The sequence below is a fragment of the Pseudochaenichthys georgianus genome, unplaced genomic scaffold (genome assembly GCF_902827115.2).
Source record: "Pseudochaenichthys georgianus unplaced genomic scaffold, fPseGeo1.2 scaffold_1771_arrow_ctg1, whole genome shotgun sequence".
Classification (NCBI taxonomy): Eukaryota; Metazoa; Chordata; class Actinopteri; order Perciformes; family Channichthyidae; genus Pseudochaenichthys; species Pseudochaenichthys georgianus.
In genome coordinates, this window is record NW_027262547.1 from 1 (window position 1) to 27,614 (window position 27,614).

Consider the following 27,614-nt stretch of genomic DNA (forward strand, 5'->3'; position numbering starts at 1 on the left):
CTGCTCACCACAAGACCCCAGAACACATGACCATTCCACTATGCAGGGGATTAAACCGGAAACAAGGGCGTTAATGACTGCAGGGCGTTTCAGTCTGGATTTTTGGGTTGTTTTGGTGATGTTTTACGCAATGCTTCACTTTTTTAAAAACGGATTAATGCTTTAATTTGATCTATATGATGTAGTTTACATTCAAAATAGACGTGCATGATGCAGCTGTAACGCCTCATAGGATTTGATTTTAATATATATATTTTAATTTCTGTTTTCTTGCTAAAACTACGAAGTGTTTCAGTCTGAGTTTGGGTTGTTTTACGCATTCCTTTACGGTGTAAAATCCAGATTATTATGGCTTTATTTTAATTACCATGTCGCGTCAATTCGACAAAAGGCCTACAGCTGTAATGCATGATACAATTGGCTTTCATTAAGGACACAGTTCAAATTAAATTTCTGATTTCTTGCAATGAATGCGATGAAAATATCATGCTTGTCTCATTTTCTAAATGATCTCTGAAGACTTCAAAACACATGATCATTTAACAGGGATTTACAACGGAAACAAAGGCGTAAATGACTGCGAGGCGTTTCAGTCTGGATTTGGGTTGTTTTGGGGATGTTTCACGCAATGCTTTATTTAAATAAAATCCGGATTATTGCGAAAGTGTTATCTACATTTTACACTTTAATGTCCAGCATTAAAAGCTGTTGTGCCTTGTACAATTTGCTATAATATGTATTTCTGTTTTCTTGCAATGACTGCGAAGTGTCTCAGTCCGGGTTTTGGGTTGATGTTGGAGACGTAATTATTTACTGTTCTAAAATCCGTCTATTAACGTCATCTAAATTATAGTTTTAATTGACAGCATTCAAAAAGGCCCATGGTGTAATGCCTCATACGAGTTGCTATAATAAAGGACAACACTAGAACTATAATTATCTATTCTTGCAACGAATTGGATAAAGGATACTTGTCTCATTTTTACATTAAATCTTCGGGGCACTTTACGCACGCAGTTACGTATTTATGTCCAAGTCAATTGTACGTTGATTTTCAATAAGAAATAACTACGTTAAAGATGAGAAATCGAATAGGCTACCAATGAAACGTGTATATACAACAACAACAGCAACAAAAAGGCCTATTTGTTTTTATTAACTTTCCTAAATTACGTTTTTTGGAATGTATTTTTTTTTCAAGAAGCCTTTTACTGGTTTTGCCAATCAACCCATTGAAATGTCTACTAACGGTTGATCATGACAAACTTAAAAAAACCTATATTTAAAGACCCAATCTCACGCCGAACACACTGAAACATGCAGAAGAAATAGTGCACGATAAAGGCAAAACATGTAAATAATCAAATAGATTTACAAAAACGATAAAGGAAGTTATAATTCCGATGAAAGGTTTCATTGAACGAAACGCAAGACGCAATCAAGGGGACTTGTGCTGCAGAAATGAAATGAAAATCACTGCTCCTGATTAAATGCTATTCCCAGCACAACATCTGCAATAACATCACATCTAATCATGATAACACAAGACTATAATAACGGCATTATGAATATTTAGACTTTTGTTCAGGCATCCTACAGAACGCTCCATCTGAATTAGGAGGGAGGCAACAACCGAAAGGAGCCTTGTTTATGTTCAGAAGTACATTTACTCTAAGGTAGAAGTGTCTTTCAATATGTATGTGTCCAGGTCGCTTTGACCTAACATGTGTAATGACTGACTTTGTCCGCAAGGTGGAGATGTTGTAGTTCTTTACCTCATGTTCACTCGTGTGGTTCTATGGTGTAATGGTTAGCACTCAGGACTCTGAATCCTGCGATCCGAGTTCAAATCTCGGTAGAACCTAATTTATTATGAAGATTGGATTAAATCCGGGTTATTGATGTATTTAAATAAATCAGATTTTTTTACGATTTTCTACCGTGGATTATCTCACAGTTGTTTATGCAGATTAATAGAGTGGTGCAGAGTGACGTACTTTGTAGGCTGATACAGAGGGTAGCAGCGATTGGTTCCCACAACAAAAAGGCACTGGTTGATTTGTTAAACTATATACAACATGATGTAACGTTTTTAGCAGCTGTCGTGTTGAAGCTGAATTCCGAAATGTATTTTTTGGGGGAAATAGCTCACAATCTTCAGTGTTTTAAATGTTATATATTTTTACAAAATGATTACAAATATTTGGATAAATATTCCATACTTTTTAGATAAGGGGTAATTTCTTATTATTATTTTGGTTCTGAAATAAAGGGATATTAAGGCAAATATTAATTTATAAAAGTGATTAAAGGTGATTTGTATAGTTTTAATATTAGACTGCAATGGTCCAACATTGGGTGAAACTACATGGAAACCCTTTTTTTCTACCCCTTCGCTAATATGATTTAAAATTAGCAAAAAGCTCACATGTACCTCAAAATCCCATCTCTTCTTCTCTGTGTCCGATCATTTGCTTTCCCCTCACTTTTGTATTCTCTTATTGTTTGTTCTACTTATTTACCAGACCGACACCCATGTGGTTCTATGGTGTAATGGTTAGCACTCAGGACTCTGAATCCTGCGATCCGAGTTCAAATCTCGGTAGAACCTGATTTATTTTGAAAATTAGATTAAATCGCGTTATTGGAGTAGTTTGATTACATTTGAGCTCGCGGGTGTTTCTGCTGTGGATTATCTCACAATTGTGCATGCAGATTAACAGAGTGATGTCCTATCATTTGCTTTCCCCTCACTTTTGTATATTCTCTTAATGTATGTTTTATTATTTATTTACCTCATGTTCATCCATGTGGTTCTATGGTGTAATGGTTAGCACTCAGGACTCTGAATCCTGCGATCCGAGTTCAAATCTCGGTAGAACCTGATTTATTGTGAAGATTAGATTAAATCCGGGTTATTAAAGTAGTTTGATTAAATCTGAGCTCGCGGGTTTTTCTACTGTGGATTATCTCACAACTGTGCATGCAGATTAATAGAGTGGTGCACGTGCAGTGATGACGTACTTTGTAGGTTGATACAGAGCGTAGCAGCGCTTGGTTCCCACACAAAAAGGCACTGGGTTGATTTGTTACACTATATACAACATGATGTAACGTTTTTGGAGTATTTCTGATTCTGAAATAAAGGGATATTTAAGGCAAACATTAATTTATAAAAGTGATTAAATGTGATTTGTATAGTTTTAATATTAGACTGCAATGGTCCAACATTGGGTAAAACGACATTTCTACCCCTTCGCTAATATGATTTTAAATGAGCTTTTAATATATTTACCTCAAAATCTCTTCTTCTCTGTGTCCAATCATTTGCTTTCCCCTCACTTTTGTATATTTTCTTATTGTTTATTTAACTTGTTTACCTGGCAGTCACCCGTGTGGTTCTATGGTGTAATGGTTAGCACTCAGGACTCTGAATCCTGCGATCCGAGTTCAAATCTCGGTAGAACCTGATTTATTGTGAAGATTAGATTAAATCCGGGTTATTAATGAAGTTTGATTAAATCTGAGCTCGCGGGTTTTTCTACTGTGGATTATCTCACAACTGTTCATGCAGATGAATATAGTGGTGCAGAGATGACGTACTTTGTAGGCTGATACAGAGGGTAGCAGGGCTTGGTTACCACAACAAAAAGGCACTGGGTTGTTTTGTCAAACGACATGATGTAACGTTTTTAGCAGCTGTCGTGTTGAAGCTGAATTCCGAAATGTATTTTTTGGGGTAATTTCTTATTATTATTTTGGTTCTGAAATAAAGGGATATTTAGGCAAATATTAATTTATAAAAGTGATTAAAGGTGATTTGTATAGTTTTAATATTAGACTGCAATGGTCCAACATTGTGTAAAACTACATGGAAACCCTTTTTTTCTATCCCTTCGCTAATATGATTTAAAATGAGCAAAAAGCTCACATGTACCTCAAAACCCCATCTCTTCTTCTCTGTGTCCGATCATTTGCTTTCCCCTCACGTTTGTATATTCTCTTATTGTCTGTTTTAGTATTTATTTACCTAATGGTGTCTCATGTGGTTCTATGGTGTAATGGTTAGCACTCAGGACTCTGAATCCTGCGATCCGAGTTCAAATCTCGGTAGAACCTAATTTATTATGAAGATTAGATTAAATCTGGGTTATTGATGAAGTTTAAATAAATCTGAGCTCGTGGGTTTTTCTCCTGTGGATTATCTCACAACTGTGCATGTCGATTAATAGAGTGGTGCAGTGATGACGTTCTTTGTAGGTTGATACAGAGGGTAGCAGCGCTTGGTTCCCACACAAAAAGGCACTGGGTTGATTTGTTACACTATATACAACATGATGTAACGTTTTTGGAGTATTGCTGATTCTGAAATAAAGGGATATTTAGGCAAACATTAATTTATAAAAGCGATTAAAGGTGATTTGTATAGTTTTGATATTAGACTGCAATGGTCCAACATTGTGTAAAACTAAATGTCTACCCCTTCGCTAATATGATTTAAAATGAGCTTTTAATATATTTACCTCAAAATATTTTCTTCTCTGTGTCCAATCATTTGCTTTCCTCTCACTTTTGTATATTCTCTTATTGTTTATTTTACTTGTTTACCTGGCAGTCACCCGTGTGGTTCTATGGTGTAATGGTTAGCACTCAGGACTCTGAATCCTGCGATCCGAGTTCAAATCTCGGTAGAACCTGATTTATTGTGAAGATTAGATTAAATCCGGGTTATTGAATTAGTTTGATTAAATCTGAGATCGTGGGTTTTTCTACTGTGGATTATCTCACAACTGTGCATGACATGTAGATCAGCGTTTCTCACAGTGTGTGGCGCGCCCCACTGGTGGGGCGCAGAGATGTGATAGGTGGGTCGCGAAAAAAAAAAATATTTAAAAAAAAAAAAATTCAAATTTTTTTTTCACATTTTTTTTTCACATTTATTTATTATTTATACACTGGTGGAATATCAAAACAACGCACAGCCCGGGGTGCAAAACGTATCAATGAAAAGCGACCCTCTACCACACAAAACAACACCTGTAGATAACCCAATTTGTGTTCTTTGAAATTGAAAATGATATTGCATTGTGTTTGTTACTTTCGTTGCAGTTGTATGTCTTAAGTGTAATTTGGCATGCTTTTATTTTCAAGGCAAGTTTACGCTGTTGACAGTTGTTGTTGCTATGGAAACAAGAAACGTTTCATAGCGTTTCATAAAGTCCGCGATAATAAAGCCCACCCATTTAGAGGGAAGATATGATTGGTCAATTGTACTATCATTTGACATTACTCTCGTTCAGTTACTATAGCGACCCTCTGTGAGTTCACAGCTGGACGTCCAATCAGCTTCTTCCATTTAACCCTTCACATTCAAACAGAAACTGAATAGGCAGATTCAAAGGATTTATTTCTTTGGAAATGTTATTTTAAATACAATTTAATCAAGTTATTTTTGGTAAAACTAATGACAAATATTACTAAAAACATATTTTTTAAAAATATATAAAGAAAAATATAATTTGTTTAAATGTTTTTAAATATTATGTTGTAGAATATCTTAGGCCCTCAGAGACAGGCTCGCCACTGGTAAAAATCTCTCATACACACATGTGAAACGCTCTCACAGACACACACAACAGCGTTGCAGTCGGGAAGAAAAGCAATGTGGAGCGAGAGAGAGAGAGAGAGAGAGAGAGGGAGAGAGAGAGAGAGTGAGAGAGAGAGAGGGAGGGAGAGGGAGAGAGAGCACACCTTTATCTATTTAATAAAGTTGTACAAAATAAAGTAAGAAATCATTCCAATGTGTACTATAGGACAGTAAAAAGTTTAAAAGGGGAGTGATTAGTCAAATATGCATAAATAAAAAGAAAGAATGCTAACTAGGTAACATAAGATAAGAATAAACAAGTTTAAATGACTGGTTGTGATCATATTCTAAAGATGTTTGGATTATTGAAAAGTATACAGCTCCCTTTCATCTGTGTTGAGAGCTGTTTCCATAAATTCATGTTGGGCTCAAAGTAGGGCTGCTCGATTATGGCAAAAATCATAATCTCGATTATTTGGGTCAATAATTGATATCACGATTATTAAAAACGATTAACCATTTACTTTGAAAACAGCAATTTATTGAAGAAAATAATTTTAAAAGTATGTTTTTAACAGTTGATTACCCTGAACTTTAAGTATAATTCAACTGAAAAACCTATTTAAAAAATAAATAAAATCGTTTTATTTCGATTATGTTGTTTTCATAATCGTTGCAAGCCAAAATCGTAATTGCGATTAAAATTCGATTTAATTGAGCAGCCCTAGCTCAAAGTGCACCAGATTGATGCATTCAACTTCAACATTTAAAACAAATCTTCCTGGGGGTGCATGCCCCCGGACCCCCCTAGAGGAGGTGACGTCCACCACCAAATAAAGCAGGTTAAAATAATTAAATTGCATACATTTTATTTTAGTAAACACTGAAAACGGGTCCCACAGACCCAAACAGCACTCAAAGGTTAAAGGTAGCATATAATAATGTTAAAATGTGCTAAATATATACACTGCAAAAAAACAAAAAAGAGTCAAAGTAGCTCACGACTTGTTTTATTTTTTGAAAGTAACCCTCATCCTAAAAAAAGTTGGAGACCCCTGTTATAGAACGATACATTTGACAATTTTAAGCTTGGCCTACCATTTTATTGGAGCGATGAGGAACAGGTGGGGCTTGAAGAGGCCACCTGTTCAAAGTGGGGAATGACAGAAAAAGTTTGAGAACCACTGATGTAGATTAATAGAGTGGTGCAGAGTGACGTACTTTGTAGGCTGATACAGAGGGTAGCATCGCTTGGTTCCCACAACAAAAAGGCACTGGGTTGATTTGTTAAACTATATACAACATGATGTAAAGTTTTTAGAAGCTGTCGTGTTGAAGCTGAATTCCGAAATGTATTTTTTGGGGAAATAGCTCACAATCTTCAGTGTTTTAAATGTTATATATTTTTACAAAATGATTACAAATATTTAGATAAATATTCCATACTTTTTAGATAAGGGGTAATTTCTTATTATTATTTTGGTTCTGAAATAAAGGGATATTTAGGCAAACATTAATTTATAAAAGTGATTAAAGGTGATAGTTTTAATATTAGACTGCAATGGTCCAACATTGGGTAAAACTACATGGAAACCCTTTTTTTCTACCCCTTCGCTAATATGATTTAAAATGAGCAAAAAGCTCACATTTACCTCAAACCCCCATTTCTTCTTCTCTGTGTCCGATCATTTGCTTTCCCCTCACGTTTGTATATTCTCTTAATGTCTGTTTTAGTATTTATTTACCTAATGGTCACCCATGTGGTTCTATGGTGTAATGGTTAGCACTCAGGACTCTGAATCCTGCGATCCGAGTTCAAATCTCGGTAGAACCTGATTTATTGTGAAGATTAGATTAAATCCGGGTTATTGATGTAGTTTGATTAAATCTGAGCTCGTGGGTTTTTCTCCTGTGGATTATCTCACAACTGTGCATGTCGATTAATAGAGTGGTGCAGTGATGATGTACTTTGTAGGCTGATACAGAGGGTAGCAGCGCTTGGTTCCCACACAAAAAGGCACTGGGTTGATTTGTTACACTATATACAACATGATGTAACGTTTTTGGAGTATTTCTGATTCTGAAATAAAGGGATATTTAGGCAAACATTAATTTATAAAAGTGATTAAAGGTGATAGTTTTAATATTAGACTGCAATGGTCCAACATTGTGTAAAACTACATTTCTACCCCATCACTAATATGATTTAAAATGAGCTTTTTATATATTTACCTCAAAATCTTTTCTTCTCTGTGTCCAATCATTTGCTTTCCCCTCACTTTTGTATATTCTATTATCGTTTGTTGTAGTAATTATTTACCTGACAGAGTCTCATGTGGTTCTATGGTGTAATGGTTAGCACTCAGGACTCTGAATCCTGCGATCCGAGTTCAAATCTCGGTAGAACCTGATTTATTGTCGTCCACACAGCAGCTTTAGACGAATCTTCCACCGCTTCCAACGCTTCTCTGCCCGTTGACTTTGAATGGGGATGACGTCGCTTTTCGCCGAACTGCATTGTGGGGGAGCGAAGCGAAGATTTCCAGGATGTTCAGGATTCAAAAGTTGAGCAATGTTCAACTTTTGAAGCTGAGCTGGAAGCGTCAGCCAATCAAACACGTTTATGCAAATCTGACAGTAGAAGCGCTAGCCAATCAAACCGCGTGTAAGCCGGGAGAGCCAGACCGCAGTTCATTTCCTCATATTCCAAACGAGAAATGACGGTAGCAAATCACCCGGTTCTTTACGACCAGAACTATTAACGGGATACAAACCGGAGGAACCAGGCATGGAGGGAGGTGGCAGAGACAGTGGGTGGAACTGGTAGGGTTTCGCCTGTTTGGGGAGTTTATATATATATATATTGCTCGCATAAAATCCCCGGGGTTTTTTGCTTTGTATGTCGGGGGCGGGAGATTCATGTGATTGGTTGTTGGTCGTATTGCCCCCAAAAAATCCCCAAGCTGTCAGACACGCCCAGCTCCAAGATTTTCAAGATTTTTGAAAAGCTGCTGTGTGGACGTACCGTGAAGATTAGATTAAATCTGGGTTATTGAAGTAGTTTAAAGTGGACCTATCATGCTATACTTGACAAATATATTGTAGGGCCAAACTTATATAAAACACGTCTGTGAAGTTTTTTTTTCAAAATACCAAACAGATCATGCCTCATTTCGCTCTATTTGCTCTTTTCCAGCCCTGTTTTTGCAGGGGCTGATTCTGTGACGTAGCTTTAAAGCAAATGAGCTGCAGCTGACCACGCCCCCCTGCAGGAGAGGGGGGTGTGCTTTGAGATCAGCTGCTGGGCTCTCAGAAGAGGGAGAGGAAAAGAGAGGCTCTGTCCTCCGTGTATTATTCTTATATTATTATATAGAGTCATTATTCATTTGTTTTAAAGCTCAATAAATAACAAAGAAGACCTTTTCCCAGCACTTTTCTATTTTTGTCCGGAAGATTTGAACTTCATGTTGACCGGCGGAATTTTTTTTAACTGAAACTCTGCCGCACGGTCCCCTCGTTCCTTGGAAGAGGCGGAGAGGTGGGTGTTTGTCATCTGCTGGTGGCAAACCGGAGAGAATTACAGCTTGCCTCGACGGGGAGGGAGAAAAAGAGCCACAGCGGAGAATAAACAGAAGGGCAACCATGGCAACCATGCGCTGAAAGTCTTATTCGCTGCTTTTGTGGCAGACTACAGCGCCACCTACAGGCCTGGCATATGTACTACAGCGTCTCCAGCGCTTTCGAGTGGCAATGGCCGGCCGTGGCCCAACCCCCCATTCCCCTGATAGGTGGAGCGTTGCCCATGGCGGAGCCTCACCGTCCAGTATTCCGGGCTGACGTCGGGTCGGATGGAATCTGTATCCGCTCGTTGCAGCCCCGTTTTTAAAAGATTTGGGTACGGAGGAAAAGAGAGAGGGTTGTGTTTTCTGACACTTGGTGAGTTCCCTGAAACACCGGGGACAGATATTCATGTATGAAAGACGTACAAAAGTGCATTTTGCATGATAGGTCCACTTTAAATAAATCTGAGCTTGTGGGTTTTCTACTGTGGATTATCTCACAACTGTTCATGCAGATAAATATGTGGTGCAGAGTATTGATGGGAATTAAGGCTCTTTGAAGGGAGCCAGATTTTATGGCTCCGTTCCTTTCCGAGAGTTTTCTTTAAGGGGGCGGGTTGATAGGTTTTTCTGCGAAATAATCACCGGGATAATGATCGACTGTATTGCCAGAAAACTACTTTTACTCACAGAAAAAATGTATAACTTGCTACATCTCTCAGCCAGCCGAACTACTACTCAAGCAGCACGCGTTATGTCATCTACATGTGCATTCAGGGAAGCAAGTTCCTTTAATCTGTTGAGCGCTGAGCCTGTTTTTCAGGCCTCAGGCTCGAAAATGATATTCCCAGAACAAAATGACCATATCTTCACTTCTAAAAAGGGTAAATTAATCATCTTTTTTCTCAAAGCAATGATACACCTGTGAGTTGGATGTAGAAGAGTCAGAATCAATATAGAGGTTTTTTATTTTTAAAGTAAATTCAGATTGAACATAGTAAAAGAATGTAAATTATAGTGTCACGTCCAAAAAAAAAACATTACTCATAGTGAAAACCACCCTTGGATGATGGGATCGGAGACTAAAAGATTTAGGAATCCACACTATAACATATAATAAGTACCCTGTATCAAGATTGATGCAAAACAAGTGACATTTGACCTTTTTAGAGAGGTTTAGAAAAAGGAAAAACCACTTCTGGGGTCATTTGGGTGCATTTTCCATATCTCTGGCCCTCCTCGTTCAATTTTGATGATTGACACCTCTTGTTAACCGTGAGAGCCAATAGAATCGAGGGGAAGTTCCTAAAATCCATCTAAACATTACCCATTGGTGAATGAGTGATGCGTAGCCAGAATGCCCCGGAACCGGAAGCTGTCACACGTAGCAGCTATATATGAAATCTCCGTTATTGACATAAAAATGGAATGATGGATTATCAGTAATAATTTCACGTTTGATATAGAAGGAACATTCAGTATTTTCCCAACACTTCTCTAATTGTATTTAAAATGCTTCTCATTTATTTACTTCAAGCCTTTTTCCACAATATTAGTTTCCTTATGTGGATTTTTCTATATTCTCTTTGCTTGAAGACTAGAGTTCCTGGACACCTTCTGCGAAATGCAAATATCTCATACAGTATGTGAGAAAAGCACACGTATAATGATCAACCAAGCATTGTAAAAAAGCATCTTCATTTCATTTAATCGTTTATTTGAATTAATGCACATTAATGAACACTTTAGACAAATAATGCTTCAAGTGTAAATATGCCGGATTTGAGTTTTGACCTAATTTCCATCCGTAGTCCTTGACATACAACATATAAGAACATGACATTTGTAAACATAGCAAAACATAAATAAATGATATGCAAGGGGGAAAGAGCAGCATACACAAGTATTTACCACATCTTTTAAAAAGTCCACTTTCTTTCACCGCTAATGACAAAACACTGCATTTTAAAAGCAAATATAGGCGTTACAATGTAGTCAACACTTCTGCTGTTCTGTCTGAGATTGACATGGCTATAAAATACAAAGCCTAAATCAAAGACGTAAACAAAAACAAGATATATTACCACAGCCTAGACTGCTTATTGTCTTGAGCAGTATGCAATGACAATAGCCAATACGTTACATGCATAGCTGAGTATTCCTTAAAGGTGGGGTAGGCAGTGGCGACTGGTCATTAGGGGGACAGCCCCACCTAGTGTCAGCAGAAAGTATTAAAATAATGATTACAACAAAATGCAAAAAAAAAAGCGACCGGTGACTGTAAAAACTACACTGCGCATGCTCAGAGTATTTTCCTATTTAATGTGTGTGGCAGAAAATAACGACCATAGGGGCATAGAGCTGCCATCCCCACCATACGTCATCTCACATCATTCAGAGCTGATTGGCTGTAAGTACTGTGCCGCGAAAAGTGTGGTGTGTGAAGAGCAGGTGAAGAGGAGGAGAGAGATGTGTCCTAAAACCCGGAAGTTAGCTGCGCATGGCTTCCCTCCACAAAAGAGCAATGAGATTTCTCCATGGGATTTTAGAAAATAGCTCAAAATAAGATCTGTGGGAAACGTAGCTGTTAGATAAATGTACGTTTTGTTCAGCCGGATAATATCCACATGTCTACCCTACTTTTATCATTTTCGAATCATAAATCCATCATTTAGATTTATGATAGACTTTTGAAACTACAAGAAGATAAGGAGGACTTTTATTAAGTAATAGAGATTTTTGTCCAGAAGGATAGGCAAATGGACTTCATCTTCAAGTCAAGGTAAGACCACAATTTTATTGAAAATGGGATCTTACTTCCTAAGAGAGAACAATTCAATATTTAAATGATAAAATTACATTGTTTGGGTATCCTTCTGTTGAACTGTCTGTTTAAAATTAATTGAAGCATCAGACTAAAGAGATTTTTGAAAATGATATTATATTTTGATTTAGGTCAAAATATAATATTTGTAAACCTGAAGAGCCAGTGCCTCACCAGCCATGAACCTCACTGCAGAAGCTTATAGACATCTAAGTTTTTTGTGCCCCACCACTTTTGTACATATAGAAACGCCACTGGGGGTAGGTAAGTCTGAGAAACCGGCTCGAGATCGCTAGAATTTGAAAATACACAACCGGAGAAAATCTGCCACTTCCTTACAGAGCCCCGCCTCCAACACACACGAACGCGCACATGACCAATGAGGGCACGAGATAAGTTTGTGCCCCGAAGGAAGGCTGACAGGCAGGTAGGCCATCCAATCGGATTGGTTGTACTTTTTACAGTATTACGGCTTCTCCAGATTACATTTTTTTATGGATTTCTTGTCAAAGCACTTCAGATATTCATTGCTATCGGGATGTTAAGAGCATTCCATGGAATATAACAAAAAGTGTATCTCGAGCCGGTTTCTGAAACTTACCTACCCCACCTTTAAGTCGAAGTGGGGGGAAATATCTGTTTTTAGATGAAATACAGCTTGTGTTACAGGTGTGCGAGAAGTGTGTCCGAAGACATGCATTTACATCTGATTGCATGCATTTAGCCTCTTCAGTTCTCATTGACTCTAAAATGGTAGAAATGCACATGCAGGTGGATTGTGGTGAATTCAATAAGATGGCGGCTATTGTCATTAACATGGAAATGAGAGAGGCCCGTTTTATGGCAGCTATACCTTCAGAGAGAGAGAGAAAAAATACCATTTGAGCTAAATTAATGTTTATTTATTCACGGTTTTAAATCAAATGAATGTGATTTTCTTAGCATGCTCTGAAGCTGCATTCATTTACGTTTCTTAGCCCTAGAAATGCACATTTTTAACACTAAATGCAGTCTTGCAGAACATCAGCAGGAGAGGACTCTTTAAAGTAGAGACACTACACTGATATACACCTGAACATCAGCAGGAGAGGACTCTTTAAAGTAGAGACACTACACTGATATACACCTGAACATCAGCAGGAGAGGACTCTTTAAAGTAGAGACACTACACTGATATACACCTGAACATCAGCAGGAGAGGACTCTTTAAAGTAGAGACACTACATACTGATATACACCTGAACATCAGCAGGAGAGGACTCTTTAAAGTAGAGACACTACATACTGATACACACCTGAACATCAGCAGGAGAGGACTCTTTAAAGTAGAGACACTACCTACTGATATACACCTGATCATCAGCAGGAGAGGACTCTTTAAAGTAGAGACACTACATACTGATATACACCTGAACATCAGCAGGAGAGGACTCTTTAAAGTATAGACACTACATACTGATATACACCTGATCATCAGCAGGAGAGGACTCTTTAAAGTAGAGACACTACATACTGATATACACCTGAACATCAGCAGGAGAGGACTCTTTAAAGTAGAGACACTACATACTGATATACACCTGCACATCAGCAGGAGAGGACTCTTTAAAGTAGAGACACTACATACTGATATACACCTGCACATCAGCAGGAGAGGTCTCTTTAAAGTATAGAGACATGATATGAACCTGAAAATGAGGAGAATATGGCCCCTTTTAAGCGGCTATAACTAATATATTAGGCAACAAAATAACGTCTTATTTATCTTACACTCGTCAGATGGGCATAAAAATTACTTTAAATGAAAAACAGTTTTTGCTTTAAACTGCTGGACCTATTATATTACAAGTTGGTCATCTCAACTTAAAAGCGCTCTTGTGTCTTTGTTGTGTTCACAAATTGTTTCTGCTGCCCCCAGGTGGCCAGAAAAGGAACACATCGTTTCTTTGCATCAGTAAAAATATTGCATTTTTGTGAGAAAGTAATCCCGATATCATCACAAGCAAATACCATATCATATTTCAAAGATACCTTTATGTATTTCCTAACAATTGTAATACATTCAAAGATATGTACACTGGGAAATGGCCCTTGTTTCTCCTCATTCATTAAATCCATACTAATAAAAGTGTACAAAAAAATAAGCAAACAAAATGCATTTTGTTAAATGTCTTGTAAACTTTTGCGGCTTCGGAAAAGCCACGACTTTCTTTCTTTGCATTACAAACATGTGTGTTTTGGTTTCAAAATGCGAGTCTGATCGGGACTTTTTTGTCTGTGCTTCTGTTTAATTTGTGGAAAAATGGAAATATTCTTTATTTTCGTTCTATTAAAATTAGGCTAGCATCTTGTTAGTTTAAGGTTAAGGGTCTGCTACCAGTGGTTTTCTTTATAGTTTTGCACAAATTAATAAAAACCAAATCAGCATAATTTCAAGGTATACTGGATCAGAGGCCTTTAGTGTTCGTGTGTGTGTGTGTGTGTGTGTGTGTGTGTGTGTGTGTGTGTGTGTGTGTGTGTGTGTGTGTGTGTGTGTGTGTTGTGTGTGTGTGTGTGTGTGTGTGTGTGTGTGTGTGTGTGTGTGTGTGTGTGTGTGTGTGTGTGTGTGTGTGTGTGTGTGTGTGTGTGTGTGTGTGTGTGTGTGTGTGTGTGTGTGTGTGTGTGTGTGTGTGTGTGTGTGTGTGTGTGTGTGTGTGGTGTTCACACTGCGGTTAGAGAAAAACCGCAGGTTAAAATGTTCTTGGACCTCTTCCCAGTTAACCACAAATATCGATGTGATCTAAATATGACCACGTGATAACAACTGTGATAATGTTTCATCGCCTTTTTAAATGCTAGAATTTCTTGAGGCATTTTTAAATGTATCTTAATATGTTGTTTGCAGGCTATTGTATCCCCCTCTAGTTGGTTATTAGTATTTATTTCGACTAAAATAAAAACAGTGAGAAAACATCTTATCTTATTTTTCTTATATTTACTTTTACATTTTCATATCGTTTTTAAATCGCCATCCTGCATGCTTGTTATAGTTAGCATGATTTTATTATTGTGTCCCCTTATACCAATAATTATTATTGATTAAAATAAATAAAACGAGTGAAATAAAATGAAATAAAAACGATCAAAATCTTTAAATATTTCCCCTGTTTTCATATTAATTTCCACTATTATTTTACAGTTTGCGGGCTACCTCTCTCTATCTATCTTTTTTTAGGTTGTATTATTATTATTATTATTATATATATAATTAAACTCAACGAAATAATACAAATTAAGTATTAACGAAATAAAAAATGTAATAGAGAAAGAAATATCTCGCGAAAAAAACGGTTAAGAAAAGTGTTAGGTCTGTCTGTGTGTGTGTGTGTGTGTGTGTGTGTGTGTGTGTGTGTGTGTGTGTGTGTGTGTGTGTGTGTGTGTGTGTGTGTGTGTGTGTATGCAGCTTTCTCTTGAATGCAGCTGCCACAAATCCCCCCCTGTCTGCGGGATTTACACTCTCTCAGGTCATAAAACCATTTTTACGGCCTGCCGCCATTGGCCGGTAACGGTCATGTGTGCACGTGCAGTGCATACCCTCACGAGCAGCCTCGCGCGCTCTCGGTACACCAGAGCTGCTCCTCTTCACCCGCGCAATCTACATTCTTTATCTCTACGCAACTTTTATAACTGTATTTGTCGTTTTTATTCGTTAAAAGCGACTTTTTAATGTTAAAATTAGCTGAAAAAAGCCTTTGTTTACAGACTTTAGATATAAAAGTACAACAAACAGTAAAAATGGCCGCTCACAGACGGAACAAGACACGTACGTATATTTCTTGAATGATTTCTCTCATGTTTTAAGGCCTATTTCTTTGTATAAATGCATTCACTAATGTCTGACTGATATTTCGTTTCCTCTGCTCTAATGTGCTTGTTCTGCTTGTGTCGCAGGATGCTTCAGATCCAGCTGCTCCCATCAGGTAGGCTAACACACATTTAACATCTGGTTGGTTAAACGAAAAATATATACTGTACACTATTTGGTCCACTAGATGCATGTATGTGTAGATCATTGAATGCATCAAAGGCTGAGAAGATTTTAAATCAGGCTTTCAAAATGGACTTCACTTTTACAGATATCACGTGAGTCCGAATGCATTACACTCTATGGTGTCTGCATTGGCCACATGTGTCTTCTTCAGCCACTTCAACTACATTTTGTAATCCCTAAATGCCCAGATGCGTTTATAATATATATTGGGTAGACAGGTAACACTGTCTGGCTTATTGGCAGCTACGTGTTACATTGTTCCTTCATGGCTGAATGCGCTTATTGTATTGGCTTTGGAGAAAAGTCACATGCAATTTAATGTAACTGTTTTCAAAACACTTCAACCAACTGGAAAGGGTTACACAAGAGGGGACAGCGCTATTCCGTTATGATGCATGTTGTATAATATCATATTATGTTTCGTTATAATAGCAAGGCCTGATGTAGGACACGTGAGGATGCTTTGCTTCAGTGTAACGAGACATGACTTCAATATCAAGTGTTAAAGGATGCATGATGTTAATACAAGGAAGGATTCTCAAAGTGCAGTCACACACACACATGCATTATCTTCATAGTGTGCATGTTTAGTGTAATGATAGAACACAAAGTGGGTTTCTGTGTGTCCTTGAGGTGAAAAACATCAAAGGAAAACTGTTTCTCCCCATTTCAAACTAAAAAACTGAAAGAAATTATTGATAAAATGGCCAAAAATGGACATTTAGCTTCCATGTCCTCTACGGAGACAGACGAGACAGAAATATAGGTAAGAAATATCTCGTTTTTTGGGTTTATAAATCATTGGAGGCCTCTGAGAAACTGAATTTCTCGTCCATAAAAGAAGCTCGGACAGATGGACAGAGCGAGACAAGAGGAGCCCCTTCCTCTGGGTTTTTGTTTTCATTGACGTTCTTTATATTTTACGAGGGAAGCCTGAGTGTCAGCGAGACAAAGAGACAGTATTTTCTACTCTTTTTTAGTGTTGGATTTTACATTTCTGTTTCATCCCCCAACGGAGGGCAGCCGGCTGGGTGTGAGAGATAGAGAGAGACAAAGACAGTAGTATTTCACTTCTGCTCACTGGAGCTCAGCTGACACTCAGTATTTACAACCCACTGCAATGCAGCAGGGAGAGTGTGTGTGTGTGTGTGTGTGTGTGTGTGTGTGTGTGTGTGTGTGTGTGTGTGTGTGTGTGTGTGTGTGTGTGTGTGTGTGTGTGTGTGTGTGTGTGTGTGTGTGTGTGTGTGTGTGTGTGTGTGTGTGTGTGTGTGTGTGTGTGTGTGTGTGTGTGTGTGTGTGTGTGTGTGTGTGTGTGTGTGTGTGTGTGTGTGTGTGTGTTGTGTGTGTGTGTGTGTGTGTGTGTGTGTGTGTGTGTGTGTGTGTGTGTGTGTGTGTGTGTGTGTGTGTGTGTGTGTGTGTGTGTGAGAGAGAAAGAAACAAAGAGACAAAAGGAGACAGTGACGCACAGAATGAGACAAACATTAAATTAAAGCTGAAGACAGACAGAAAGACGGACAGACAGAAAAGGAGAGAGAGAGGTGTGTGTGTGTGTGTGTGTGTGTGTGTGTGTGTGTGTGTGTGTGTGTGTGTGTGTGTGTGTGTGTCCTCTGTCAGTAAATTATATAATGCCCGTCTCTCCCTCCCTGCAGGAAGGATGGGGCACAGCCTTCAGATGCAGACGCTCATTTACCAACAAGAAGTCCACCTGCAGGTTGGTCCCTCGGAGAGCCGGATTTCAGGTTTTTAACTCAACTAATCTCATTAATTTACCAAAGTATCTTCCTGTCGTGGCTTTGCATGTCTGATTTCTTCACATTTTTGGAAGCTCTTTCTCATCCAAATTCTTCTTTTTCAGGACTCTAACAGCTTGACGTGAAGCGGTGGGCCATCCTCTTCTGATAAAGGTAACACAACGACAAAAGATTATAATTGAAATGGCTAATGCGCGTCGACAGCCTGGTGCACCTATCAGCGTATGTTCTATTGCAAATACATAGCCTATAGTATAACACATGTGCAATACAATAGGTATGTTGTTCTACATTTTTATGGTGTGTCTCGGGATTTGAAGTGGTTATTATATTGATGCATGTTCAGGTAATTATATAATATTAAATCAAAGTGCTGTTTGTACTTTGAGCCACCAGGGGGCGATACAAGCCCGTAAATACAAGGTGCAGCAAACCGCAGAAACTAAAGAGACACGCTTCTCTAAATGTGGTTTCTTTTTTTAAATGTGCGTTAGTTGTTTAATTGTTTGATGCATGCAACTAAATGAGTGTCTCCTCTTTTAACACCAGGAAGAAACTTCACCACAAATGTAAATATATTTTACTACATCGACAGAAGAATATATACTAAAAGCGTTGCTAAATAAATCCTCCTAATCATCCCCAAAATCTTAATCAATAGCACACATATGTTCATGTTAAACCACTGCGGTGTAGATCTGCTGCTGCTGCTGCTGCTGCACGCTGAATCAAACTCTAGATGGCGCTACAGATTCAGGTCTGCGCCATTTTCATCCCCATCTTTCACTTCTGTAGTTTATTAGACACGGAGAGTTCTCTTTTCCCAGTTACCCTGAATGCACCTCGAACAGGACGACTGTCCCGGGACATTTCTGTTGGAGGAGGTGTTATCGTTCAAGACATTAACATTAACATTCTGTTATTCTATGTTAATTAAATTAGGTATATCCCAGAATAAACGGATTCTGCACAGCACTACTCTGATATTGGATGTTGCACCTGTACAAATGTTATTTTAAAAACACAATTTTCATCTAAATTGTTCCTATTATACGGTTGATGAACAATTTGGAGACCTTTTCCTTGACACGACTTGAGTTAATACATCCTATAACCAGATGAAAAAGACAAAGAAATCGCGTTATTTCTGCAAAATAAATGTGAAATGTTCATTATGTAAGTGCTCATCTAATGTAGACAGATACTCCTACCTGTAATAAGTTCAATTCCAACGGTTTTTTAGTTTTTATTTGCATTTTAGTTTATTAATATTAGTGGCTTTTATATTATTAGCTCATCATTATGTTATTTAAAGAGGACTTTTATATATATTTTTAACGAAATCTTTACGCGTTGCCTAACTTTTGGTTCACTGGTGTTGTTTTGACACTTGAGAAGCCGTGTGAGGACACACACACACACACACACACACACACACACACACACACACACACACACACACACACACACACACACACACACACACACACACACACACACACACACACACACACACACACACACACACACACACACACACACACACACACACACACACACACACACACACACACACACACACACAGGCGGTGTGTTTTCACAGAGCCACGTTATGGTTTTATGGCTCTCCATTTACGGAAATCAAAGCAGGAAACAAATGCTCCAAACAGCATTCCAGAAACATCCGGAAGCAGCAGTGTTCTTTAGACTCGGCTTGTTTTCGAGGAAAGGACTGCAGTGAGGATCAACAACTAAGTGCCAACATGTAGAGCTGTTTTACGCACCAAAAAAATGCAAATTACGCACGGGGTTTACACCATTAAAACCTTCACAAACCCAATCCATTCAACTATATGTTATACCATTCATTATTAAAGCGATAAACAATATTCTTTTATATGTAAAAAAAAATGAAATTTGTATTAAAATGCAAAGAGAATCAGTGTTTTTGCATCTTTAAAGGAAAAGAAAAATACGTACAAGAGGAATAAAAAACACTGTTAGGTAACATGCCCACATGTAGATCTGTTTTACGCACAAACATGGAAATTACGCACGGGTTAAAAACATCCACAAACACGTGTTATTCAACCAATATGATGTACCAATAATTATTAAAGCAATACGCAATACCTCTTTTATATAAAAAAGGGGAAATCTGGATTTAAATGCCCAGAAAATGTGGAGAAAAATCATTGTCTTGTATTTTAACATTTTAAGAAAATGCCAGAAAACCTAATCGTGTGTATCTTTCAAAAACAGGAGAGAACACGATTAGAAAAGCAGAGAAAGGGGAATACATTACACCCCAGTCCCTCTGCTAGTTAAAATGCGGACAACACACTCCTATCTTCTTTTTAAAAAATCTCCACCAGCACACAGAGATTAAATCGTTTTTCTCCTTGGCGCCATTATCGGATAAAGTGTCTCTCCGTGCAGAATAATTTATGAGCAGCAGCAGCAGCAGCGAGAGAAAAAAAAGAAAAGCGGAACACGTGATGGTAATAAAGTGTGTTTTATTGCCGGCACTTTGACAAGTCCCAAAATATAACTCAGAGAGAATAGCCCACAGGCGGCCAGATGGGATTGGTAGCAGATATTAAGAGAGAAATCAACACAATGCTGTTTGAAGCGCGCGGAGAAACACCGGCTCCGGTATTCCGCCTTAACGCACGGGGACTTTACAGTAACCAACATCCGGGGTTTTAACGCGAGATTACAGAACAAGTAAGTGGGATTTGTTTCCATATTTGGCAACATATGAGGTTATGACTGTACGAGGCAGGGGGGGCAGAGGTGGGGATTAAAGCTGTGGTTCGGGGATCCCCCAAAGGGCCTGTAGATCAACCTGTAGTCCAATGTATAATCTAATTATCTCACTTTGGCTGCAAGGGGTTTTCTCTCGGAGATTTTAACACTTTTTGGGTGAAATTCAATGCGTTTTTTGTGGTGAGATAGAGATAGATATATTTGTGATGTTTTTGATATTTTTAAGACGAATTATTATTTCCCAATGCTGCATTGAGCAGAAATACGTCATTCGTCCCTTTTATTTACGTTACGGTAAATGGCGAGAGAAGATAATACTGCAGGGTGCCTGTTTTAAAACCACCATACTGACATTATTGAGTTCAATCAGTCCGTTTTCTAAGTGTTTTAACGTCTATATTTTAATTAGAGAGTCAAGAATCCCCTTAGTTAAGAAGGACTGTTCAAAAAGATCCCGTTTTTAATATAGTCTATATTGAACAGTGAAGACGTCTTTGATACCAAATATCAATTCCTTTGATTATATGTATTTATTTTCAGAGGTCTGGGTTTCAACATATTTCGTTGAGCATGAAAACGCGCGCGTGCGTGTGTGTTTGCGTGGATACCTCGATGTGTGTGTGTGTGTGTGTGTGTGTGTGTGTGTGTGTGTGTGTGTGTGTGTGTGTGTGTGTGTGTGTGTGTGTGTGTGTGTGTGTGTGTGTGTGTGTGTGTGTGTGTGTGTGTGTGTGTGTGTGTGTGTGTGTGTGTGTGTGTGTGTGCACGATTTACGCAGCGTGTGTTTGCGTAAATGGGCATCATACAGGAGCGGCAAAACCTTCATCCATGTGTCGAGGATTATCGGGGTCTGACATGATAATCTCCTATTTACGGACAATAAAATAGGCTTATAATATGAATAACTTGCTAAATTAATAGTGTTTAAATTACAGTATACCATCAGGGGTTAGTTTCCCTTTAGATATTCAGAAATCAGAAAACACATTTTAGATATTTTTCACTGCAGGCTGGAGGATAGCATTATCATTGTGTGTGTGTGTGTGTGTGTGTGTGTGTGTGTGTGTGTGTGTGTGTGTGTGTGTGTGTGTGTGTGTGTGTGTGTGTGTGTGTGTGTGTGTGTGTGTGTGTGTGTGTGTGTGAGTTATCAGGAGTTATGGCTCTTTCTTCAGGTTTTACGAGCTGCTCTCCTCTGCAGGCTGTAAACAGGGCGAGATGAGAAATATGGAAATATATTCCAGCGGTTTATGACCTGAAGAAAACTTCTGATTGAAGTCACAACCCCTCTCTTCCATACGAGCACCAAATAAATTAAAAACGGTGAAATAAAAAACCTTGTTTAAAACTTTTGGTGCAGTAACTTCGTGAGTTGGAATAAGCAGTGACTTTTGGGGTTGCGCACACACTAAAGGAAGGAGATCTTATTTGATATTATTTTAAACAGTAAGCAATTTAATGTCCAATAATTAGGAAGGTTTTTAAGTCCACGGTTTAGAAAGAAAACAAATATACAATTTTTAGGATCATGTTATTTCCCATATGACTGGTGCAATATGTTAAAATCTCAGCTGGTAATATACATGTTGGAATTAAAGACACATACATAAATAACTAAATTACACTACACCTATAGTATTTCTCCTATGTGTGCAATATCCTAAACTCTCGTTCAATAGTCTACAATATAATAGAAATTGAAATTAAATACATTTTAAATACACATTTGAGTGGGTATTATATCCTAAACTCTCGGTTAATTATGTTATAAGTACACAATATGTTGGAAATGAAGGTAAATAAATAAAACAAATGCATTATTTTTTTACTTTTCAACTCGATGGTGCACTTTTTTTGTATTTTAGTGTCTGAAACAAGTTTAGTTCGTTTTAAGGCCATACCATAATTCGCTTAATCTTCCCCCATGTATTTGTATTTACACATTGGCTCGTGCATGATCAGTTAAACCCTGTTTCCAACAGATGTCATGGTGCAATGTGTGGGAATCATGTACTTTTTTCCCTTCAAATATGCAGTCTTGAGTCAAATAAGACTAGTGGCTATTACTATAATGCCATCACGGTGCAATCGTTAAAAATATAGTGACTCAAACACCCTGAGACCGGTGCAGATTTCCTCCCCCGCCTTTATACTACAGTGTTATTTCGCGGGTCGCTGCTCAGCCGGAGACGGTGCATGTGTTCCCATCTTAGACGGAATATCTAAAGGTCGCAGTTAATGTCTAACCCGGGTTAAAGCTGCTCGGCTTTGACCCGGGAGAGGGCTGTGGGCGGAGGGGTGAGCCGGCGGTCAGCCTGTCTAAGATGAAAAAGTGAAACGACCCCTAAGAAAGAAAAGCCACATCTGAATGGCTTTATACCGCAGAGCAGCCCGGGAGGAGAGGGGATGTATTAAGAGGTTGCATATAGAACACCATGTGGTTGTGTGGCCTTCTGGAATCACAACTGGGAGGAACTACGCAAAAGCCAACAATGTAATAGTCGATAAAGCAAAACATCTGGCATATAGAAAGATGCATGTCCGATAGGTACATTTTATTTCAATGTCTTTGTCTATTTTGTATTTCGTAGCCAAAACTACGCTATAAATGACAATAAAGCATTTGGATGTTGGAGTAGAGGAACATTTGCCATTTAAAGCAAAAAAAAGCGTAATTAAATCGTAGCTGATTTAATAAATTATTCGGCAATAATTGCAAAATATGAGGCATAATTAAATGGCTATTATTGCAGATTAAAAAGAACAAATCTGAAAATCGCTCACATCGGTGGATTTTGTTTTTTAAATGTATATATTTGCACAAGAATAATGCATGGGGGAGAAAGAGGGGGGAGACAATGGGCTCGCGACTCCCGCAGGCCGCGTGAACTCTGCATGGTCCCCTGTCCGCGCGAGGACTAATGAAACGGTGACGCAGCGGTCAACGCTTCTGATTGACCCTCGCGCGACCTGATGGCAGCTAGGCTACATTCTCCCAGAAGAATGCTCTTTCAAAAAAAGAAGAAGCATCTCTCCGTTGTTGTTGTTTCTCTAAAAAGGACTCCGGCAAAGTTCAGATGTAGGGAGATCCATTCAGGAGCTGCAAGCTAATGATTCCTGTATTCAAGCCCCTATTGAGCAGCACAGTTTAGCCTGAAAAATGAAAGTTTTAGGTCAAAGTCCTTTTTTAACTCCAGGCATGGATTAATAGTCCTGCTTTGAATGGATTTGGATATGCAGAGAGATGCTCCTCAGCTTCATCACTCAACCACATCCATTCAAAGTTTAAAACTCTATTAGCTTGTTCTTAAAGTTCACAGAGGTCTATTCAGTTAGCCTGGAATTAGAGTACAAAATGACTCTAGGCGTGGATTAATAGTGCCAAACTGAATATATAATAGATTAATAATAGGTTTTTTTCCACTTCATCTGCAGATAGAGAAACCCTGCAACCTTAATTTCTGAACAAAACCCACTAAGAACGTTAATATTCAACGTAATTCTACCATTTCATAGTTTTTCTATTGTGAGTTCACAGAGGTCTGGTTTCTGTGTGGGCACAATTTCTGCAGGATCAACACCTCAAATCAGCATCACTGGAACTGGAGTACAACATGACTCAAGGCGTGGATTAATAATCCCAAACTGAATATATAATAGATTTGTTCCACTTCATCTGCAGATAGAGAAACCCTGCAACCTCCATCACTGAAACAAATCCGTTGAAAATTCCACAATTCAACATTTAAAACAATCTCTGTTTCAGAGGTCCCAGGTTGGTGTGTGTGATGCCATTTTCTGCAGCAATGATTATAGTATTCAAGCAGCACAGTTAGCCTGGAATTAGAGTACAAAATGACTCAAGGCGTGGATTAATAATCCCAAATTGAACAGATTTGTGCCCATTTCAACTTCAAATATATAGAAACTCTGCGGCTTCCAACAAAATCCATTTTCAATTTAAATATTCAATGTTTAAAACTCTTTTGCATGAAATAGTCTTCTTTAGGATTATATGTATGTAAATTCACAGAGTTCATTTTTAGATAGAAAGCCTGCAGCTTCATTGCTCAACAGATCCATTTATATTGTTGCGGTTCAATGTTTAAAACAACTTTGTGTTTACCTTACACAAAACCAATCTTGGATGACTGTGTGTTTAGTATTTCAGGAGGACCTTGTATCGTTGCACGATTTCTGCAGCAAAGGCCTTTTTACTCAAGGCATGGTTTAAAAGTCCTGCACTGAATTAGATGAATGCATGTTTCATCTAAGGCAGGGGTGTCAAACTCAATGTAATCACGGGCCACATCAGCATTATGCATTCAAAGGGCCGGTTGTAAGTTTAAGACTATATAAAATACATATATAAATATATATAAAATAATGTATTATATTACATTATTGCCTCTGCATTGGATTATTATTGGATAGGCTAATAACTTCATAATTAACTACGTCTGAAAGCAGAAGTCTGGGGCAAATAATTGCAAGTCTCTTCAGTGCGCATGTCACAAAATGATTTTTAAAAAAAAGCCAAATTCTGAAAAACAGAAGTGACATTTAAAAAAAAAAGTAACATTTAAAGAAAAGTCAAATTCTGAGAAAAAAGTCTAATTTGAGATGCATTGTGGGACATGTAGTTTATGGGCAACGTGCTTCTGTAAAGTAGCATGTAACCGTATAATAAACATATTATATTCTTTGCAAGCTCTTGTGGGGCCACAGAAAATGAAGTCACGGGCCGGATTTGGCCCCCGGGCCTTGAGTTTGACCCCCCTGATCTAAGGCCATGAAGCTTTTTCATATAGCATATTTCAATATAAGGCAATTCAAAGCTTTAAAAAAATACACATAAAGCAAACCAAGACATTAAATACAAGAATAAAAGACAGTGCCGTCTAAGATATGAATCATTTGTGATTATATAAGAGACAGCAGCAAAAACACAAGTCCTTGATATCCATATTTCAGATGAGAATAACAACTGAACATGTTTAGTTTTTACTCTCATATTGCAAATGTATAATGGCAAGACCTCTCCACAGTCTATACTCGAGGTAGATGCTCTCAACTCTTCACCTCCATAACTCAAACCAAATCCATTCAATGTGTTAAGATTCAGTGTTTAAAACTCTTCTGTGTTTACCTTGCTTGAAACCAATCTCGCTAAAGTTTGGCGTCTAACTCCGTGCAACCCAAGCCTTCGTGCTTTCTCAACAAATGGTTCGGGGCAGGGTTTTCACCTCAAACAGCAGCCATGGGAATTTAGTAAATGTAAACAGCAAAAATGAGCCTCTGCCAGAGCTCAGAAGATCGCCCCGAGGCGAGGTAACAGGCATCCAGATTTAAACGTACACAGCGACTCACAAGCACAGCGACTCCTATACACAAATGTCAAAGAGGTTGCTTATAACACTGAATAAAGACGTGAGGTTTGGGACTGGAGCGCGGGCATTGATGAATAGAGGGGGATGGAAATCAATACATAATAAATTGCACCCTTTAATATGTAGCGTAGCTAAAACTGCTAACTGCTAACAGCTATCAGTCACATTGGGTAAGATGGCCTTTCAGTGCAAGCCTTTTTGTACTCCTGACCAACAGGCGACAGATGTTGAATTACAAACATCTCTGGGGACCGTAGACCGTCGTAAATGTATTTTAACGGGATCGAAATGAGATTGTGAGACCTGCCCTGGAGGCCAATTTCTTTTAAAGCATTGCATCTATATTTTAGACCATATGCCAAGTTCAGGGGAATTGCCATTAAAGCCACCGTCTCCATGCAGGTCACGTTTGCACTGCGGCTGGTCGAAGCCGGTGGCTTGTTTACCAACTTTGGGAAATGACCAACTATCATTATGCGCTCCTCAAAAGCCTATCTGGTGAGGATGTGAAAGATGTGGATTTACCAAGTGCTGAATCCTGGTTTCCATCACATGTTTAAAATATCAGAATACATGGAGGCTAGGTGGAAAAACCAACCTGTGGACGGTTTCTCTTCCAGGGAGCGAATCAGTAATCTCTACTATTTTTACATTTCTATTTAGACGTACGGCACTTTTTCCAATCCAGTATACGCAACTAAACGACATAGCTAGTTGCTAATACACCACCAAGGTCACTTACTAGTTAGAAATGCTATTGCAGTGCTAATCCAACATCAATACAAGAATGACACCTCGATATAGTTTAATTAATACCAACAAGTAAGGCTGTGTCCCGGACAAATGTATCCTAAGTGTTGTGTTTATCACAGGTATATAATGTATTCTAGCATTGAGGTTTTACATGCTATGCTAAGAGGAAGAACACACACTCCTGCTACCGTTTCATTCTGAGCTACAAGACAGATTTTATGCAGATTTACAAAACCGATATCCACATTGTCCGCCGCGCACAGCAGTGGCTTGCCCTCTTCTGCTATAGCTGGTAATTACACTTATATATCAGAATTAATGTGGTGTACCTTAATGAGTTATCGATGTCAGAAAGCTACATGCTACAAGCACCGCTAATGGTTTCAATACATTACACCGTGACACGTCGTGTGTTGAACAAAGGGAAAGGGGGTCTGTCGGACGGTGAGTCATAGGGCAACCGAACATGTGAGTGTAAATCTCTGTCAGCGGCGAGAAGAAGTCATCAGCAGCGAGCCGTGAAGTGAACCGTCGCCCCTACATACCCTGTAGAACCGAATGTGTGCGGAGCTGCTTCAGACACAGATTGGGTTCTAGGGGAGTCTATGGGCGATGACTAACCATCCATCAGAATCAAAAGGAGAGGAGTGAACAACGGTCGACTGGTGCGAGTGCTTTTGCTTTGCTCTCTTTCACAGAGGTAACGGAGGAAAGGTCAACTGTTGCTAAAGAGAGGTGCAGGAATGAGTGCTAACACCTCAACATGAGTCAGCATTTCACCACTTTTGGTTCCCTTGTCTTGACCTCTACGGTGTGTGGTTAAACCAAGCGAAGGTGTTTTAACATTTTGTAAATATCCCAATGGTGGGTTTAAAAACAGCGGATGCTAACAAGGGCTTAAATGAGACGTCCAAACGCCATCACGCCCGACATTAGCCGCCTTTAGCTTAGCGGTG

At 38.6% G+C, this 27,614-nt stretch overlaps 8 non-coding genes across 8 annotated transcripts; all 8 read left to right on the top strand.

Moving 5' to 3' along the window:
* The first annotated feature begins 1,792 nt into the window (after window positions 1-1,792).
* Window positions 1,793-1,864, top strand: trnaq-cug (transfer RNA glutamine (anticodon CUG)). The gene has a single exon. It is a non-coding gene; the product is annotated as a tRNA-Gln (tRNA).
* Window positions 1,865-2,539: 675 nt separating this feature from the next.
* On the top strand, window positions 2,540-2,611 carry trnaq-cug (transfer RNA glutamine (anticodon CUG)). The gene has a single exon. It is a non-coding gene; the product is annotated as a tRNA-Gln (tRNA).
* Window positions 2,612-2,812: 201 nt separating this feature from the next.
* trnaq-cug (transfer RNA glutamine (anticodon CUG)) lies at window positions 2,813-2,884 on the top strand. The gene has a single exon. It is a non-coding gene; the product is annotated as a tRNA-Gln (tRNA).
* Window positions 2,885-3,397: 513 nt separating this feature from the next.
* Window positions 3,398-3,469, top strand: trnaq-cug (transfer RNA glutamine (anticodon CUG)). Its single transcript has one exon. It is a non-coding gene; the product is annotated as a tRNA-Gln (tRNA).
* A 578-nt stretch (window positions 3,470-4,047) lies between these two features.
* trnaq-cug (transfer RNA glutamine (anticodon CUG)) lies at window positions 4,048-4,119 on the top strand. Its single transcript has one exon. It is a non-coding gene; the product is annotated as a tRNA-Gln (tRNA).
* Window positions 4,120-4,625: 506 nt separating this feature from the next.
* On the top strand, window positions 4,626-4,697 carry trnaq-cug (transfer RNA glutamine (anticodon CUG)). Its single transcript has one exon. It is a non-coding gene; the product is annotated as a tRNA-Gln (tRNA).
* Window positions 4,698-7,349: 2,652 nt separating this feature from the next.
* On the top strand, window positions 7,350-7,421 carry trnaq-cug (transfer RNA glutamine (anticodon CUG)). The gene has a single exon. It is a non-coding gene; the product is annotated as a tRNA-Gln (tRNA).
* A 503-nt stretch (window positions 7,422-7,924) lies between these two features.
* Window positions 7,925-7,996, top strand: trnaq-cug (transfer RNA glutamine (anticodon CUG)). Its single transcript has one exon. It is a non-coding gene; the product is annotated as a tRNA-Gln (tRNA).
* The last annotated feature ends 19,618 nt before the right edge of the window (window positions 7,997-27,614 follow it).